The following is a 16,204-nucleotide window of genomic DNA, read 5'->3' on the forward strand; positions in this document are numbered from 1 at the left end:
ATGTGCATTTAGAAAGAACTTTGGGTTGGAGGGACAATTTAATTCACCAAAAAAGTGTCATTGGGAACATTGAGGGAGATTTTAGAAATGAAAACTCCATTGTCTCTCTGATCATTGATATTAATAACAATGAGTTTCTTTGCCATTACTGAGATATATCTATAAAACTACCCAAATGATAGTGATACCCTGCCTAGGTAATTTGTTGCAAGGTGTTTGAGTCCTCAAGAGGTTGCTTCCCCAAAATCATTTTCCTTTCTCCATGTTTTATCGTAAAATGTTTAACAGTAGCCCTAGATTTGGAAACACAAGAAAAATCCTTCCTTCTTGAAGCTAGTTTTTTACCATGTGAGCATTAACAATCATACTCTAGAACTTCAAAAGAAATGCTATTTATTTGTTTATCCTGACAGCTTGGAAAAATTAAATGGTTTCTAACATTTCCTTTTTCAGGAAATGTATTTGCAGGATCAGATATGAATTTGCCTTTTCTAGGAAGTTTCTAAGAATAAGTGATTAATCTGTTTAAAAATATTAACAAGGATTTTTTTATGTTTACCTTGAACTCTACTGGATTATAGAAAATGCAAAATATAGCATCAAGGAGCTTAAATTTTAGCGGACAGAGATAACATAAAATATGGGAATAATACAAGATAATAAACGTGTTAAATTCTGTGGCAAGATTATAGGTGCTGTAAGAATTCAGTCACATAGAAAATCAATAAAGCTTATCGGGCTTGGAGAATTTTGTGGAGAAAATGCATCTTAACTTGGAGGGAGGGAATTTAGATTTGATGTGATAAATTGTTCATAGTAATTGTAGGTTTTGGGAGTGGGGGAGTGACTGATGAAACTAACACAGGAGGAAATTTATGGAGCATCAGTATGCAGGAAGTCTTCGATGATAGAAGAGGGTATGCTAACAAGAAGCCTGACATAATACCTCAGGGACAATATGATAAAGGCCTGAGCTGTGAGGTGGCTTCTGGAAATAGAAAATTGACATTTGGAAGAAAAATTGATAAGTCTTCATAACTAAGTGGAAAGAGTAAGGAGGGATTATTACTTAGAATACACATTACAGGAGTTAACAACCAGGCACCCATAAAATATACTTATGCTGTTTTTGTTGGTATAAACATGAAAGCAAGCCTAAGCATGATCCATGACATTTATTTTGGGGGTAGGGGAGTCCTAAGAAGGAAAGAATGAGAAAGTAAAAATTAGGAAATTAAAAAAAGAAAAGATGACCAGTAGAGGATATCATTAATGGGATGGTTAGCAATGTGGATAAAAAGGGCTCATGGCTATTAGGGACTAATGTTGTTGATTGTTTTTACTCTTTTGGGGAGCCTGCCAACCAGCTCCCAAATAAATCACACATGGAGGCTTATTCTTACTTATGAATGCCCATCCTTAGTTTGGCTTAGTTTCTTGCCAGCTTTATCCCGTCTACCTTTTGCCTTAGGTCTGTTCTCGTTCTCTTACTTCGGTAAATCTTATCCTTACTCCGTGGCTTGCTGTGTAGCTGGGTGGCTGGCCTAGAAACCTCCTCTTTCTCAGGCCCTAGATCTCTTTGCCCTCCATCTCTTTTCTCCTTCTATATATTCTCTCTGCCTGGCAGCCCCGCCTATCCTTTCTCCTGCCTTGCCATTGGCTGTTCAGATCTTTATTACACCAATCAGGTGTCTTAGACAGGAACAGTAACACAGCGTCACAGAGTTAAACAAAGGCAACACAAGCAAAAGTAACACACCTTAAAATAATATTCCCCAACGGACTATCTTAGTTACTTTTCTATTGCTATGATAAAACACCATGACCAAGGCAACTTATGAAGGAGTGTTTAATTGACTTAGGACTTCAGACAATTAGACTCTAAAATGGCAGAGCCAAGGCATGGCTACAGCAACAGCTGGGACTTACATCTTGATTTGCAAGTAGAAGTGGGGAGCAAGGGATTGGGGGAAGGAAGAGAGAGAAAAATCAGAATTGAATCTTCTAGCACTTCAAAGCCCACCCCACTGACATGCCCCCTCTAATAAGGCCACACCTCCTAATTATCCTCAAACTGATCCACCAACTGGGGATCAAGTACTTAAATGTGTGAGCCTATGGGGGCCCTTCTCATACAAATCACCACAGGAACCTTCAAAAACACCATGACTATCAGGTGCCCAAATTGTGTTGCTGGAAGCGATAGGATCTAGGCAACTCCTCTACTGGTATCTACAGCTTCAGTTGAGAGTTACTTTTGGTATTGTTATGTTCTCACAGTTCTCCATTGGTCACCATTGGTCTTCTGTCTTGAAGAAAGGCCCGAGGCAGCAAAGCAAACAGACTCAATGATGCTGTAGGCTTGATGGTGACAGTGAAATTTTGTAACTACAATGGCACTGAAACTTGTGGCGGTACAGGGTGCTACCAAGATCCTCTGCTAGCTCTCCTAAAATAACCATCCCACAGGGACAAAAGGCCAAAGAGCTGGATGTTGGTAAGTCATTACTCAGGTTCTGGACTCTGAGGAATTTAATGTTTTCCTGTACGATACTTCAGATATGTAGCTCCCTGTCTTGGTTTCATTTCCTGTTGCTATGATAAAGCACACTGATGAAAGCAACCTTAGGGAGAAAGCCTTTTTTGACTCCCAACATACAGCCCATTGTGAGGAAGTCATTAAGACAGGAACTTGAAACAGCTTAGTCACATTACATCCATAACCAGAACCAGAAGGGCTTGGAAGGATGGTACAAACTTTTAGTCCCCACACTTGGGAGTCAAGCAGAACTCTAAGTTCTAGGCCACCCTTGTCTGTGTTGTGAGTTCCAGGGCAGCACTGCTTAGTAATACTCTGCCTTAAAAAGAAAAAAAAAGGAAAAAGCATAGATAATTAATTCATGCATATTCATACATGCTAGTTATCAGTTCACTTTCCCAGGAAAGGTACTGCCCACAACGGATGGGTGTTCCCACATCATTTAAGATAATTAGGATAGATATTCTCATAGGCTCATTATCCAGGTGGTTCTAAGTTGTGTCAAGTTGACAATTAAAAGTAACATCCCTGTTTCCTTCATCTAAACTTCTTCAATCTCCTCTACTGGTAAGTGATGAGAATGATTTGACTTAGCTTTTAACATTGTTATGATGGTAGTAAGCTAATAATTATGAAGTCACTAATCCAATTAGAAATCCTGCCTCAACATTACATCTTAATAAAACTTTGATTTATTAAGAAAATTTGGAGAAAAAATGCAAGTTAGTAGTGATTGTCAATATAGAACACCCAAAGTTCAGATAAAGTATAGTGTGTTTCCCTTTCTGTTAATTTAAATATATATATGAAATATTTTACAAATAAGTATTTATATTTTCTGAATGATAATTATTGTATAATTATTTTCATATCACTCTGTAACCCAATATGTAACATTTCATAATTATACACTCACTGGAAGCATAAAGAAATGAATTTGATGATTAAAAGGTTTCTGAAGAGTGTTACATACTCAAAAATAAAGCTAAGTTCTCCACAATACAGGAGAAATACTGCTTTCCAAGCTACTTAAATATTCTATGTATCATTGATAGTAACTATTTTTAAAATATAAAATACTATATACCCTGTAAAATAACAAAAAAAAAGAAAAAGAAAGGAACATACCAACAATTTCTATATCGTGTGTGTGTGTGTGTGTGTGTGTGTGTGTGTGTGTGTGTGTGTGTGTGAAGAGTGGTTTATTCTTATTTTTTCAATAAAGTCTTAAGGTTTCCATAGCATCAGAAATTCCTTTAGTAGGAGATAAAGGGCCTGGAGAGATGACTCAGTCAGTAAAGGGCCTACTATGCAGGCATGAGAATCTGATGTCAGATTCTTTGCACCAATACAAACATTAGGCAATGTAGTACATCCTTGCAGTCCTAGAGCTGAGTAGGAATAGATGTGGAATCTCTTGACCTTGCTGGCCTGCCTGTCTTTCCAAATAGGTAATCTCCAAGTGCAATAAAAAAGTGTTCCAAAAAGTAAGGTGGAAATCACTAGGGAATACTCTAAATACCATCAACCGCAGGCCTACACATGTACACCCCCAGCCACTCACACATATGTACATACAGATGCATATAGCATACATACATAAAAAGAAATATAAACTGTTTTTCTAAGATAAGAGTCAAAATAAAAAAAATCTTTCATATTATGGAACTAATGACTGATAGCAGTAAAGTTTTGAGAGCAACAGTGGATCAGAGATACGACCAAGAAAATGTTAAGTGTCTCAAGAAATCCGTGTCTTTCTCAAGCCACAAGAATTACCTTCTCAGAGCACAGATTAGTAGACATTTACTGAAAACCAAGATTGGAGATACCAAAAACTATTAAAGGATATAAGCCAGCCTTTCTCTTTGCCAATAAACTATCAATAAACTCAGCTGAGGTCAGTGGAAACCATACAAGTGAATATTGCAGGGCTGAATCACAGAGTTCCACGGAGGCATGGAGACAATGAAGTCTGCCTATATGTCCCACCCAGACTCCTTACCAAGGAATCTTGGAGAGGGAGCTGTTCACATTTTGAAAGGAAATCGTCTATATTTCAGGTGCAGTATTCATTATTTCATTAAGCAGCTCATATTGTCTTAACAGTTCTAAATAACAGGTATTTACTATTAACTTGAAAAACTTCATTCACTGTTTTAAATTCATCTCTACACACCGAGAACAATCTCAGTCCTTCATTCATTTGAAAAACAATCATCTTCTGTCCCTAAGGCTCTCTACAATCTGCACATTTCATCCTGTCCTATCATATGACATTTCCTCTTATTCTTACAGTGTTCAATACCCTACTAATTAGAAGAATTGGTTTTAACTAGTATCAAGAACTGACCACTCACCCAAAATATTATCAATCAACACTTACTTCAGTAGAAACTACTTTCATGTCCATGACATATTTATTTGTGTTTTTTTACTTATACTATAATTTTTCTTAATGTGTCTCATATTAGTGTTAGGATCACACTGCTTTCTTCTTTGTTTGCAGTCTTAAATGCCATCCAAATTTCATAATTTATTGCAAATTATGTCTGGCAAGCTTTACAATGTGTATGAACTTTAAACATGTATGGAAGGTGAAAGAATAAGCCAGACATGAGGGCCATATACTGTGATTTAACTTATATCAAACATCCTAACTTAAAAAAAGAATTAGTTAAGGCAGTGATCATCACACATTTGAAAGATACTAAAATTGTTGATTTTTATACTCTAAAATGGACAGAATCATCTTTTTAAATAACGTTTTCTTGTAATTTTTATTAAGTTAATGAGAATGTGACAGGAAAGAACAAGGACTCAGACAAATAATTGACCAACATATACCAATAAAACGCAATGGTCCAGGCCAGTGACACATGTCAACACCCCAGGATTCAGAAGGCAGAGTCAAAGGGATTGAGAATTTGAGGAAGCTTTGAGCTACAGAGTGAGACCCTGTCTCACAATTTTAAAAAATAACCATAATAATATATGGCCAAATAAAGGAATGAAGCACTCAAGAAAAGTAAAATGGAGAAAAAATTTTAAACCTTTATGCTAAAATATTTTACAAGGGCACAACCACATGTTGTATGATTTTATCTATATGAATTATCTAGAGTAGGAAAATCTAGAGAAGGAAAGTAGATGGTTGCCAAGAGATTTGAGAAGGACACAGCTAGGACTGACTACTGACAAACAGGTGTTTGGAGTAGGAGAGGTAATGATAAGAGTGTGTAATTAGTAAAAATATGTATGCAAAAGATGAGTGTTCAGAAAGAAGTCTATATTTTAAAATGACAACAATGGTGAATTTATCTCAACAAATGAAGTTAAAACCTTTGCATCTGCCATTGACATTCATTGCCAATAGTAGTGTCAGATAAAGAATGCGCACTTCCAGATTATGGTCACATGGCTTTGGGTCTTGCATATTAAGACAATCTTGACTAGCTTTTCACTGGAATTGTTGTCTATATTGCCAGCTACTTCCAGTTGTGCATCCTACCTGTTTGCTTGCCTAACTTTTCTTGATATCTGAACAAAGACCTGCACTCCCTAGATAAGTCACCAGTAAATAGTGGATCAGTAATGATTCCAGCCAAATTCAGTTTGCCAAACCTATGACATGATTGGACGTACTTACAGTAGAATGGGTGAGGGTGACGAAATGAGCATAGTTGACCCCCAGACACTCAGACCACCAAAGTCTCACTCCAGTGTGTGTTGTGCAATGATCCTTCTGTATGCTAGGACTAGGTATTACTCAGAGAAACTTTGGGCGAATGTCCAGTCAGCCTGATGTCCCTGTCATTAGGTAATATTTCATCCTTCTTGAGTCTTTGATGAAGTTGAAAATAGTCATAGTTATAATTTCTCTTAGTTATTATGAAAGGGTAAATTATATATAAAACTTTGGACTCACCAAGATAGGCTGGATAATTGACTGTTTTCTCTAACATTGTCAATACAAATAGACTGTGTGCTGTAACTGTAATTCTTGTTTGATAACTGTTTTGTTGTATGTAATTTTACTATGTTAAAGACAAAACCTTCCTTTTTATTATACAAAAAGGGGGAGATGCTATACGCTGTGAATATGTATTACTCTCATTGGTTAATAATAAAGCTGATTGACCTATAGCAAGGCAGGATAAGGTTAGGTGGTACAATCAAAATGAGAACTTGGATGAAGAGGGGTAGAGTTGAATAAGCAGCCCAAGAAGCGTGATGACAGAGGACCAGTAAAGCCACAGCCATGTGGCAATTAATAGATTAATAGAAATGGGTTAATTTAAATGTAGGAGCTAGTTAGCAATAAGCTTGAGGTATCAGCTGAGAATTTTGAAATTAATCTAAGTTTTGTGTGTTTATTTCGTACCACTGGGCAGTTGAGACAGAAAACTCTGCCTCCATTTACAAGTATGTTTAATGACTTCTCTACAGCTTCATAGATGGAGTCTCTCCATGCCACTCTGTGTGTACTCTAGCATCTCCTAAGGCCCTGCGCAACTGGGGTGGAATTGCACATATCTGGGATATAGGTGCAGTAGAAAGTGGCTGTTACCTCAAATGGGAGTCTAATGACCCTGTCTACCCTTCCTTCTATTAGGATGAACAGACCTGATCATGAGAGAATCTTGTATCCAATCACAGTTGCTATGATTAAGATGGTAATACTATTATGCTTGGAGGACAGTGTTCTTCAGCAAACTTATGCTTCTTCTGGGAAATATGGAATAAAGCCACATCACAAAACAGCCTTCTTTACAAAGCTAGGAAACCATATCTCCTTTTTCTTTCTATGCCTTTCAAAACCTCATCTCCCAAGCTGAACTATAAATTTCTGTGGGCTGCTAAATAAATCCTGAACCAATTATGTTTCTCATGAAAGTAGATGAACAAGCTTGCTGAAAGGGCAACAGGAACAACAGTAATGTCAATTATAACCGAGTAAGTCTCAAGCCAGGACTGAGATCTGAACATTCACAGAAAGGTTGGATAATTCACATATGCGTTCTGGAAGTGCTGATTGAGTGTCAGTTATGTAAGGCTGTGGTAAGGTACGGCAGAATATGGGAAAGTTACCCTGCTCAGAATCTACTTTTATAGGATCATATATGGAAAAGGTCAGTATCACAAAGCCAAATGTTTTTATAAATGAAAACAGGGTCAGAAAAAGGAAATAGAGCCACCCACGTTCATCAGATTCCAAGGTTTGTTGCATTAATATATCTACCCCTGGAGCTCTCCATGGTAAGCTGCATAATTCCAGAATGAAGGAAATATGATGAAATGATCTTGACAATTTGATCAAAACTCAGAGTATGGATCACCCTATACTTATTTCATATTGTTTGTCTATAGCCACACTCTAGAAGACAACAACATTTGTATTTGGGGCCATTTTACAAGTGATATTTTGAAAGAGTTGTTACTATCCAAGTTATTCTAAAGAATATTTCTCAGTTTAAAATTCTATACAGATAGGAAAATTAATAAAACTAAAATTGAGAATTAAATATGTTCCTAATAGTGTTTCAAAATATATGTCATATCAGAAAGATTTTTAACCTTTAATCACTTATCATTTTTTTAAAGCTTTAGCCTTTTTATTTTAGCTGGTAATTTTTCTTTGTTTTATGCTACATTTTTTTCTTTTATTGAAAATAGATTTCTTTCATACAATATGTTCTGATATGGCTTCCTTTCACCCTACTCCTCCCAGTTCCTTCCCACATCCTCTCCCATATGGACCCACACCCTTTTGGTTTTTCCTTAGAAAATAAAGGGACAACTAAAGAATAATAATAAAATAAAATACAATCAAAGAACAAACAAATTGGAATAAGACAAAACAAACAATAGAGCCAAAGAAAAAGCACAAGAAATACATAGAGAAACAGAAACACACGTTCATACACCCTGGGATCCTGGAAGCCATAACATGTACACAAAGAGCCTATATGGTTAGAAAACAATGAGCACTATGATACAAAGACCCTCCATAGATGCCACTGAGTTCATTTTTTATTGGACATCTACTGCTGAGCATGGGTTCTGCCCTTAAGAATGGTTGGTTTCCCTAGCAATACTCGCTTGGAGAAAACTGTTTTCATTTATGAGTTGTTAATCAATTGGAGATAGCTTCTGGGTTAGGGATGGGGGCATATGCCCACTTCTCTTTTCAGCTCCAGGACAAAACGGTGAAAGCTCTGTGCACGCTGCCTCAGTCTCTGTGGGTTCCTATGTGCATCACCCATGCTATGTTTAGAGTCTTGTTTCCTTGGTATCTACATACCCTCCGGCTCTTATACTCTTCTTCTTAATCAGTCATTTTTCATGCTGTAGAAAATTGTAAGATTTGTTTTTACCTTGTAGGCAAGAAAAATGTAATAAGAGCATTAATTAACAATTGCAGGGAACACCTGATGTGATTAGTTTTAATCTTTCTAAATCATTTCTTTGCAGATGGAATCAGAGTAACTGTCATCTCTAATAGTAGTAGTATTTGGCTTCTTTAAAAAAATTATTATCATTTGCCCTAAATACTTTTTAAATGAGTGGCTCATCTCCCAAAGAGTTGTTGAATCTCAGTAAATTTAAACATATATCTTATGCTATTTATTGATTTTGACTAATAACCCCAACAATTTAACTCTGAAAAACTGGTTGTATTTTTGGAACCTAATTTGATGTGCAATGTAGCATATTGTTTGGATGTTACAACACTCACTAGATACACTGAAAAAGTGCTAGTTTCATAGTTGAAGTCAGTTCTAGAAACAGAAAGTGTATTCAGAGTGTCTGTGTCTTAGTTAGAGTTTCTATCACTGCAATAAAACACCATGACCAAAAGGCAAGTTGGAGGGGAAAGTTTATTGTGCTCACACTTTCACATTGCTCCTCATCACCAAAGAAAGACAGAACAGGAACTTTAACAGGGCAGGAATCTGGAGGCAGGAGCTGATGCAGAGGCCATGAAGGGATGATGCTTGTTCCCCATGACTTGTTCACACTATTTTCTTTTATAGAACCCAGGACCACCAGCCCAGGGATGGAAACACCCACAATGATCTGGGCCCTCCCTCAACTATTACTAATTAAGAAAATGCTGTACTGCCTACCTATAGCCTGATCTTATGGAAGGATTTTCTCAATTGATATTCGCTCCACTCAGATGACTCTAGCTTATGTCAACTTGACACAAGACTATCCTATCGGTCGTCTTTACCAGGCCAAACTATTCCATGTAGCTTATCATAAGAATGTTTTCTTTGTCTTGGAGTGAGTGTACTATCAGGAACATTTCACCAGATGTTAAACATGTGATACACTTGGATGCTTAACCACATCAAACAATAAAGAGCTTTAAAAAAAATGAAAGTTAACAGGAAACAGTCATTATCAACACAGAAATTTCTCTTGAGTAAAGAAGAGTGGAAATAATTTGATTCAATAGATCATTTATTTTTTAAGACAAATAATAAGTAGAGAAAATGAGTATGTGAAGTTAGATGTGCTAGTTTCTCACTATAAAAATACTTACTAGCATATATATCAGGACAGAAAAGTCAAGAACAAGCCTGAAACCCCTCGGTTTTCTCACTGAAATTCTACATCTGGCATTTGATGCAGACATAATTCAAAGCCTGAGCTACATTTGTATAAGCTCATTAATATTGTGACATTCTAAGTTGTCTCATATACATCAGGGCTCTCTATGAAACTGTCGCAGAAATCTTGGTTCCAGGTGAGTGGCAGTCATTTATGGGCCGTCATCTTTCTGTCATTTATAGCTTTTTACATACTCCACTTCTATGACAATCCATTTTACATTTCACATAGGAGTAAAATAATGTAGGACTTGTTTCTGTGAACCTCTTATATTTTATTTGATGCACTGTCCTCTAGGATCATCCCTGTTGATTCTAATGTCAGTGTTTCTTTCTTTTTTATAATTTAATAATAGAATGGTTATTACTAGATTGGAAAAAGGAGTTGAGAGTTGGGAGGATGTTGGCCAAAGGACACAAAATCACAAATGGAAAAAAAAATGAAAAGTGTTAGGAAGAAGGATGTTAAATATTCTTACCATAAAAATGGTAGCAATATGATGTAATGTGTATTTTAAGTAGTTAAAACTATTCATTTCAAAATATGTATGTATATCATATTGTAAAACAGAAATAGATATAGTTGTGTATATTAATTTAAAATAGATAAATATATAGAAAAATTTTAAAAGTAAACAACTTATCTAGAAAAATAAATTCTGATTTTATTAATTTGTTAAATAATCAACAATTATTTGAAAGGAAAATCGCCATTGGATCATATTGATTATGAAATATATAGGTATATGGTAAAAATCTAAATGAAATCACATAATTCTAAAATTGAGAAAGCCAGGTAATACATTATCATGAGCAATTAGTACAGCCATTTATAATTCCTTTTAATTCATAGGTCAAGCCACCTGAACAGGCTACAGTTAAAGTGCTAATCATCAGAAGATGCTTAGTAGAAAATCCATTAGGATTAGAAAACTTACTCAATGAAAACAAATTGATTTGAGAAAATAATTTAGGGATATGATACAAGGTGTAAAATTTAAATTTTATTTTAAGATCAAAGAACCTAGTGTTGAGGAACATAGAAGATAATACTTGATTCAACTACTGAAATTATTAACAATCATTGTAATTACCTACATGGAGCCTAGGTAAGACTAAGCCTATCAAGAAATAAGTCAGAGAAGGGGGAAAAATCAATGAGTCCCTACCCTTTACTTATGAGTTATTGGTTATTGATAGATTCAGTGGGGAAACTACTGTCTTTCAATTGTGTACCCATTGGTGGGCCTATCAGATTTCAAACCTGGGTCACAGAAACAGCTCTAGTTCATCTCAGTGGGTCTCAAAATAAAATGAATAGACAATATAGGTACATAGGACTTGTAGGAAGGGAATGAGGGTGTTTACTATATATGTGTACCTGTACAAAACTGTTTAAAAATCAATACAACTAATTTTAAACATTTTAAAACTAATATAGATGAATATGATCAAAACATGTTGCATGCAACTCTCAAAAAACAACAAGAAAAAATTTAAATAATAAGGTGAAGACATAAAAGAATAGTCGATAAAAGCTGTAAGAACTAAAAGAAAGGGTGACATTTATAAACTGAACGTCTTAAGACTGTGTGATGCCTAGAGATAAAAGTAGGAGTGTAGAGCAGGGGGGAAATCAGCAGGAGCATCCAGAGTTGCACTTCACATTGATTAGGATACAGATAATGACCAATCAGCCAAGTCAGAAGTCTAGTGGACACAGCCACAAGGTCAGAGAAATGCAGAAAATGTAGATGTGAGTGTATGTATAATTTATAGTAAATGTTGTTGTGAAAAGAGCTTCTCTGAAAGAAGACAGGGAAAATTACATGCAGCTAAGTGTTCTATCAAAGAAACACAAAATTCCAGGAAGGGCAAGGGAAGTGGCTACTTCAAGATAGTAAAGATGGATGCTATTCATTGTAGAAGTTGGAAAATAATGAGGAATGAAAAATAATATTCTCGGGTATCAGACATATATTTATGCTATAACTTACCAAGTCAGTCAATGATAAGCTAAGATCAAATGAGAGGTGAACAAGGCCTCTGAATTGATATTTATCTGACAGAGGTACGACAGGATCTAAGGAATACTACCCCAATCTGCGATAATTTGGTTTCTGAGTCAGATAATTATGATACTTTAGGATTTCTTAATGAGCAAATCAGGCAAGGCAAGAGGGATTGAATATACAAAGAGGAAAACACAACATCAAATGGGAGATAATTTCAAATTTATAACTGAACCATGGTAGATATGATAAGCAATGGTTGCATACTTCTTCTTTAGAAGGGGAAAACTTAGGATCTAACAAAAGGATTCAAGTTTTGTACAAAGTTCTAATTGACCACGAAAACAGCGTAAAAGAGCTATGTTGTGCCATATTTTTCATAGACTCAAAACATATGTAACAAAACACAAGGAATGATAGACACATAGAGAAGTATAATGGGCTTGATAAACAATATGAACTAGTCCTACATAACATATATTTGAAGGTTTTGGGTTTTTTAACCAGAAAGAAAATACAAACAAAAACTATGAAGTACTAATACCTAAGATTGTCCAAACGTTGAAAAAAAAAACTGAACCAAAAAATTCAGTGAGCCATAAAAATAATGAACCCCCAAAGAGTTATATTTAGCTCAATAATAACTTATTTTGTAAAAACTCGTATGTAAAGACCAACAGAAAGATTATTTCCTAATGCTGACAAAGTCCTTTACAAGTCTAACAGGTTCTGTTCAACAAATTTTTTCAAAAAAAAAATGTAATCTAGCAACAATAAGGCAATAAAAGAAGTAACCAACATTATCAAAATTGCAAGGCAACGACAAAGCAAAACATCTTCCAAATGTGTGCTTAGCAGGCCAGTGTGCATCCTGCAAAAGTTTGCTGACATGCACTCTCTTTGAAACCCTTGTAAAGGTGGAAGATGGGAACCTAATGCCACAAAGCTGTCACCTGACCTCTATAGCACAGCCATGCACACATCCACACGTGTATCATGCACACACACAATAATGATAACAAGATTTTAAGAGCTCAGTTTCAAAAATAAATGAAAACAAATCAAAGATAGTAGGATAAAAATCCAGCCATATTAAAACTCCAGTAGATACATATTAAAATTCCAGAGAAATTGATGAAACCCAGATATTCAAAAGAAAATAAAATTAAATATTGTCATGACAACTTTTTTCTTTTTTGTTCTAAATGGAATCAAACCCAAGTTCTCTTGAATGCTATGCAAGCATTCTCCACATCACCAGATATCACAGTACTCTTTAAAATTATGCAAATATATACTGTATTTAAGTAACTAATTTAAAATATTATAGACTCAGAAACGCTGAAAACTGACATAAGAAATATTTATTCTCTATAATTTTTAAGTAATAGGCAGGTAGAGTTCAGATGTAAAATAAAAATATAATATCAAAAAAGATTTTATAACAGTAAGAGGGTGTAGTCCCACATTAAGAAAACTGGCCTCGCTGGGTGGTGGTGGCACACTCCTTTAATCCCAGCACTTGGGAGGCAGAGCCAGATGGATATCAAAGCCAGCCTAATCTACAGAGCAAGATCCAGGACAGGCACCAAAACTACACAGAGAAACCCTGTCTCAAAAAAACAAAACAAACAAACAAAAAAAGAAGAAGAAAGAAAGAAAGAAAACTGGTCTCATAACAATAATATTAGACATTGGCAATCCAAGGAACAATATTTTCTTATTTCTCTGTTACTAATTAATATAACAATTAGTCAAAATAATAAAGAATACATTGCTTGAAAATATTACCAATTGACTGGATATTGAAAATCAAAAACACCTATTGAGACAGAATATATCATCTTTTCAAATTTAAAGAAAATATTAATTATCAAAAACCATAAGCTGTACCATAAAAAAATCAATATTTTGTTGACAGTAAAAATCATACAATATTAGGTAATAGAAACAGATGGATCAGAAGTTAAAGCATTCATCACCATCACATAAGCATAAGGATTCTGAATCTGTATCTCCAATAATCCATGTAGAGTCATAGTAATGCATCTCCTCTCACTTCCCCTCCACACCTGGGCACCAATACACACACACACACACACACACACTTAAAAGATTTAAAATCCTAGAATGTGTTGTCTTATCCAATGAGTTAAAATGTAAATTAAGAAAAGTATATCCAGATGCTCCCCAGTAATTGGAAATTAAGAACAGCCCACAAAAGTAGCCATGAATCAAATAGATTGTTAAATAATTTTAAATGCCTCAAAATAAATAACAATTTAAAATTAAAGAAAAAGGGAACCTTGACTGCCTATAGAACAAGAAAAATAAATGGAAAAAATACAGATTTTTTTTTTGAAATTTTAAAGAAAAGTTAAGAATGGTAAATAGGTGTCTTCCTTAAGAAGCTATGAAAAGAACAAATTCAACTCAAAGTATAATATGAAAAGTAAATAATCATAAGAGCTGAAATGTCAACTTAAAATGACACAAAAAGAAGCTACCAGATCTTCACCATCATGCCATGAGTGGCGTGCAGTCCATCAAGCTGGTCACAGTAACCAAAGTGCTACGCAGGCCCAGTTGTCAGGGACACCACATGCAGATGCCTGTGGTATTTATGGACAACACTGGCCATACTGTTATTTGTATCACGAACAGCTTGGAGAGGAAAGATAATGTACTCACCCTGTTGTAGCCAGAGAGACTCCAGACTGTGCTGAGCTGGCTGCTGGTTCCTGGATGTGTATCCACCACTTAGCCAAGGGGATTCCCTGCCATTGTTAGAAAATGTGTTTGTATGGTATGTTTTTAAAAGGATGCAAAAAGAAAACAGATCATCAATTATAAACTGCTAGAGGAGGTACTACAACAGCTGTTACAAAGATTGAACAGTTTTATTTATGTAACAAAGATGAAAGTTGCAGAAAATGGACAAGATATTTGAAAAAGATATGAGTTATCAAAACAAATCATCAAACTGACATAAGAGGAAATAGAAAATCTACATATATCAATAATATGTGTTGCAGAGAAGGTTTTATTTGTTTGTTAATTTCTTTCTGTGGGTCCAGGTGTCAAACTCATGGCTTCTCACATATTAAGCAAACCTTATAACCAATGAGCTACCCCAGCCCTGTAAATGCTTCTGCAAGCAGAGAATTCCTATAGTAAATTTATCAAGGCAAAAGGATTAAAAGTTAAATTCAATTTAATCCTCAGAAAAGAAATATAAATATTATGCAGTAACTATCTCAAGATATAAAAATGGAAAATTTTCCTCTTATTTGTTTGCTGGTCTGTTTAAAGAGTGGCATCATGGCGTAGTTGTGGTTGACTTGGAACTTACTAAGAAGAGCAGACTGATCCTGAGTCATGGGTCTGACACTTCTGACACTTATTCTTAGGTGTTGGGATTACAGACATATGTCACCATGCCATTTATTCTTTTTACAGTCATTTCAGTCATATTCATAATGCCAAAATAAAAGTACATTATGTTAAAATGAACATATGAACTTACATGTAAGTATTAAAAATATATAAGCAGAAAATAAACCAAAAGCATAGAAAAAGGATAAAAATTACACAAGAAAGTTAAGACTGATAAAGAAATGGAAAAGTAGCTCAAAATAAAATAATACCAATTAGTAAAATTTACGACATTGAAAGAATTTTAAAGAGCATACTTATCACAACTGTTCTAGGAAAATAATTTAATAACTGTCAGAATACATTCAAAAGAATGGCACAGGGTGAAAAATAACTTGCAGAACTGTGAAAGAGGCTCCAGGAAAAAATTAAAGGGCCTTTTATCTCAAATGGATTTTGTTCATACTGGATTGTTCTCCTGTGTTAAGTATTTACAATTAATTTATCAGACATGTTTATTCTTGTTGGATGTCAGAACATAGTTATAGAACCCAGTCTGGCGAAAGAATATGCTGAGTGTTGTCTTCAGTGTGCCCTGAATCTGGATGTGGCCTTCTGCCTTTCTTCTATTTTTTCCCAAATATAATCTATAGTACATG

This window comes from Peromyscus leucopus, chromosome 13, assembly GCF_004664715.2.
Source record: "Peromyscus leucopus breed LL Stock chromosome 13, UCI_PerLeu_2.1, whole genome shotgun sequence".
Lineage (NCBI taxonomy): Eukaryota > Metazoa > Chordata > Mammalia > Rodentia > Cricetidae > Peromyscus > Peromyscus leucopus.